The sequence below is a fragment of the Galeopterus variegatus genome, unplaced genomic scaffold (genome assembly GCF_000696425.1).
Source record: "Galeopterus variegatus unplaced genomic scaffold, G_variegatus-3.0.2 Scaffold12130, whole genome shotgun sequence".
In the NCBI taxonomy this organism is placed as follows: domain Eukaryota; kingdom Metazoa; phylum Chordata; class Mammalia; order Dermoptera; family Cynocephalidae; genus Galeopterus; species Galeopterus variegatus.
The window spans coordinates 22,462-27,696 of NW_007738241.1; the positions used below are offsets into that span (position 1 = coordinate 22,462).

General features: G+C 38.7%; 1 long non-coding RNA gene across 2 annotated transcripts in view; it reads right to left on the minus strand.

Annotated features, from left to right (window-relative positions):
• LOC103610953 overlaps positions 1 to 5,235 on the minus strand; it is a 22,689-nt gene that overhangs the window by 16,327 nt on the left and 1,127 nt on the right. Inside the window, exons 2-4 of one of the 2 annotated variants that reach the window (XR_552256.1) lie at positions 4,800 to 4,907; positions 3,050 to 3,154; positions 2,495 to 2,641 (exon numbers count right to left, since the gene is read on the minus strand). This is a non-coding gene — a long non-coding RNA (uncharacterized LOC103610953). The remainder of the gene's footprint in view (positions 1 to 2,494; positions 2,642 to 3,049; positions 3,155 to 4,799; positions 4,908 to 5,235) is intronic. The other variant, XR_552255.1, reaches the window with a different exon arrangement.

Genomic DNA, 5,235 nt, shown 5'->3' on the forward strand with positions numbered 1-5,235 from the left:
TGTTAGTTAGTTTCTCTCATGCCATTACTGATGGTTTTCTCTCTTTGAATTCTTATTCTAAGCAACTTGGTTTTGTATCACTTTGTTACACAGCTGACCACTGGAACACCAAACATGTCATTAGAGACCAAAGACAGTACTCTGATATGCAACAGGAAGCATGTAGGTTCACATTGAACATTAGGTCCAAAATAAAGCCAGCATTTCATATCTTACGTTACATCTCAAACCCTAACCGAGAATGTCAACCTTCAGTTAACTATTTTGTCACTTTTCTTTCTTAACCGACTGTTAGTTATGGTTCTAGTTTATAAACATACTGATGACTAATGCACATATCCATTTTTCTCATTCATTTCTTTTTTTTTTTTTTCTAAAAAGATGACCGGTAAGAGGATCTTAACCCTTGACTTGGTGTTATCAGCACCACACTCAGCCAGTGATCGAACCGGCCATCCCTATATGGGATCCGAACCTGGGGCCTTGGTGTTATCAGCACCGCACTCTCCCGAGTGAGCCACTGGGCTGGCCCTTTCTCATTCATTTCTAAGTCATTACCTGAAATAGAATAAAATACAATATGTAAGAAAGTTTAAAAACATGACAAGTCTTCTTGAACTAAAACAGAAAACTGTACAGTAAGAAAAACTACATGTAGAATCACTGACATAAATTTATTGAAGCAAAATGTACAAATTATGAAAATCTGCAATCTCTGTTATTATTTTTTGCATGCCTTTTTATTGGCTCTTCATGAATGTCCCACTAACTCCTGAAGGCTTTCTCCCCTCATACTCTTAAGGATGTCACCACAGGTACTTGTTAGAAGCACAGGTCACCAGGGGTTGAACCTCATCACCCAGGAAACTTGCCCTTCAGGGTTTTACAAGAATATTTCCAATGGAACAAAGTTACTGTCTTTCTAAGTACCAACACCTCCTCCCCCATATAGGCAGTGTATACAGAAATCTGAATAAATGAAAACAACAAGCAAACAAAAGTAGCAAGAATTGACACCACGAAGGATTAGACATGAGAAACAGGGAAGAGTCCAGAAAACATCCCATTTCACTGGCTTGGGTCACTGCATAGATCATAGTGATACCACATGTAAGAGAAAAGAAGTAGATGTCATTTTCATTTTGGATTTGTTGACCTTAAGGTACCTTTTGAATAGCTACAAAAAGCAGTCAACAGCGAGTTGAACCTATGACCCTAGGAAAAGAGAAGAAGTAGAAAAGGGTAGAAGCTAAATAGAACCAAGAGTGCAAACTACAGAAAAATGAATCAGTCAACAAGAAGAACACAGTGAGAAGAATAGCACCCAGAATGAAGCCCTGTGATGAGCAATGTTTAGAAGAAGAATTCAAAGAGAGAAAACCATCAGTAATGGCATGAGAGAAACTAACTAACACAGAAGAATTTCCATGACAAGATCATGAACAACAGCTTCAAATGTGGCAGAAGATTCAAGTTAGAAAAAAACTACATAATAGGCACTGAATTTCACTGTAATTTAAGTGATAATTCCATGTTTTAACCATGAATCAAGTACAGTCTTCCAAATCTGTACACAAACCACAGGACTTGTAAGTGAAGCCATCTTGAACCAACAGCCTCAATCACAGCACCACGTCACTAAAGCTACATTTGCCATCCAGGTAACACTAGCATGAAAACTGCCCAGTTGAGTACATTCAGCATGTCGATCCACAGAACTTCAAGGAAATAAAATGGCCAAATATTTGAAACAATTGCCTTTTGATTTGTTCTTACACAGCAAATGCTAAATAATACATGAAAGCCCCCAGAACTTGGTATATTTAAACAAAATTCTGTGGGTGAGAAACTCTTAAATTACTTGAAACCTTACAGTCTGCTTATTCAGCAACATGTGCCTTAGCACTCACTAACCATTTTTGCTGTGGAAAGCTATGTGTTTATTTCCAGGTTGGCAGTCAAAAACATTCTAATAGAAATGGAATTTCAGAATTTAGTGCCATGGCCAGCCCGTGACTCACTTGGGAGAGTGTGGTGCTGATAATGCCAAGGCCAAAGGTTTGGATCCCCATATAGAGATGGCCGGTTAGCTCACTTGGGAGAGCATGGTGCTGACAATACCAATTCAAGGGTTAAGATCCCCTTACCAGTCAGCTTTTTAAAAACAACAACAAGAAATTTAGTGCCAATAAATCCTCATATCCCATGAGAATTTGGTATATTCTCTTCTCAGATTCCATTCCAATCAAGTAAAAAAAAAAAGTGTTGGCCTTTTTGGCATGACATTAGAAAGACCAGAGACAAATTTTTAGTCAACTTAGATACTCTGAATTATTATAACTGTATATCTACATGCAAACTTGACCTCACATATATGTACATTTCCTTCAAGCTGAGGTTTACTCATTTCTATTTTTCCATTTTAATTCATGCTCCCCATAATACCCAGGTAATACAGTGAAAAAAATGAAGAATAAATAAAGAAACAACTCACCAGAGATTTATCCACCTTTTCTTGCTCTTGGAAATGCACAGTGCACTCTGGCAGCTTAGCTGGGAGAGGAGGGAATGGAGTGGATTAAGGAGAGAACTGTTGTGGCTCGACCCCAGATTCTCCTGACCAAAACTCTCAACACATTAGCTGAAAAAGACAAACAAACAAGAAGCCACCCTGTGAGACAACAATCCTTTATGGTCAATAAGTTGCATCAAAGACCCATTAAATGTGCATCTGCAAGTACATTAATTGATACGCATTAGACACACAATTTATTTTTGGAGTTAATAAAAACATACATTACCTACTGATTTAGCAAGAATCAACATTACCTAAAATAAAACTTCACCATTTAAACTAAAGAAAAACACAGTGTGTCATTGCTAAAACTAATGCCATAGAAATACAGTTAGGCTATATTAACTATTTTCATATTAATGCAATGACTCCACACATGACTCCAGATAAGTGTTTCCACTACAACACATCTTGTTTATATGTACCTAAATATTTGCTTAGTACGCATCATGCAACCCAACATCTTTTACTCACGATCATCTAGGTAAAAAATGTACATTATGGGGCCAGCCCATGGCCCACTTGGGAGAGTGTGGTGCTGAAACCAAGGCCAAGGGTTCAGATCCCCTCTCCGGTCATCTTTAAAATAAAATAACATAACAAAACATAAAATAAAATAACATAACATAACATAAAATAACATAACATAATATAATGTAACATAACAACATAAAATGAAATAAATAAGATAAAATGCACATTATGTGTATTTCTTTTGGTACACTATTCCAGTATTACTCAGCGATGGACCTCCCAGCACCCAAACCCTCATGTAGTATGCTCTGACAATGAACTGGGCTTTTCTATGTGACTCGATTTCGCCAACAGCACATTAACAAATGTCATGCAAACATAAGTTTGACAAGTACTGGCCACTGGTGATTGCCTTCTTAAACACAATCATAGAGTGAGGAAGCTGGGGCTACACTTTTGGAGACACAGGGCCCAGCCAAGAGTCAGCACAAACCACAGGATATGTGAGTGAAGCCATCTTGAACCAACCAGCCTCAGTCAAGTCACCAGGTGACTAAAGCTGAACTGCCCAGCTTAAACACAACCAAAATATGGATTCATTGAACTTCAACATGATAAAATGCCTAGGTTTTTAAGACATTTGGGTTTTGATTTGTTCCTTACATGGCAAATGCTAAATGATACACCTAAGCCCCCAGAACTCAATATGTTTTGAACAAAATTATGTGTGGGAAAACACCTTAAATTATATGTCAAATACAATCAATAAACCTTCAAAACTGCACGGACAAGTTGTGAAAATTACAATGAATGTCAATTAAGAGGACTTCATTGAGGTTCCTGGCGCTAATGCAGGCTATGTGAACCGATAAAACCAACTGCTTGCACAACAGTAAACTATCGTTCAAGATTTTCTGTTTTTTTGTTTTAATATCATGTAAAAGTTGTTTACTTTAAAAACATAAAAAGTGTCTGTTTCTTATAAGTTAGTAGTGAACTGTACCAGAGTACTTTCGAAAGTTCATGGAAAAATATGATTAAAAGAAAATAGGGATCTCTCCATGAAGTGTTTGAAGCACACTAGTATTCTAATTTTCCCATTTAAGTAATGTAAAATTGACTCCTATATATATATATCGGCAAAATTTGTGATTTTCAACAACAGAATACTGACATTAAAGGAAATACTTGTTATTTACTATTTCTTTGTGGTGGCATGATCCACAGAAAGCGATGGAGATCAGAAAAGGATAAGGATGTGTAAGGCAATGTATGTTAAAGCATACATTGTTTTAAGTTGACTTCAGCATTACAGAAGTAATCTCAACAGTGAACAAATAGTTGTTTTGATGGAAGTGTGGCAAAATGGAGAACAAGCAAAAAGTCAGGATATGTAAGATCAACAAATCATGTTACCCTGGGCAACCCACATTTCCTCATATCTAAGAATTTTCACTTTTCTTCCAAGATAGAAATACCTCGCAAAATATTCCTGAACTATCAGAAAGAAACTATGAAGATATAAAACCATCAGCATATCTCTAGATGCCAAAACTGACGATAGGCTGGGTTTGAGAGAGCTCAGACACTTGGAACAATGAGGGAAGATTGAAGGAATGAGAGTGTGTTCAGAGAGCACTGCAGACAGATACTCTCAGCTGTGACATTCCTGCACCCCACAGAAAACCTTCGAACCTCTTCAGTGACTAGCGTGGGCTGTGAAAGCTGCGCCTTTCTGGGACTCTTTTACCTCTGCTCTGAAGCAGTCCTGAGAGGGTTCTGGCCACAACGATCTTCTCCCAGGTGGGATTCCTCTTCCTATTCATAGGGCGCCCTCCTTCAAACTCTGTCACAGCTCCTGTACCCCAAAGAAAACCAGACTGTCATCTCATACCGCAATGTCCCTCCTAGAAGTCACTGTCCTGGAAACAAGGTTGTGTATCAACTTCTGTAAATTCAAACCAGGAGCGCTAGGCAGGCTGCACAGTGCAGGAGGGACCAGAAACGACCTCCTGAAGAGACACCCACGACCACAGCAGCCACAGAGGAACAGTCTGCACACACCTCACAATCCCAGATTCACCTCTGGGATGTCCACACGCTCACGTTACAGATGGCGAAGTGGACTTCCCATAGGTCGGTACCAGGTTCCTAATGGCGGAGCTGGAACGTGACCTCCCCACACC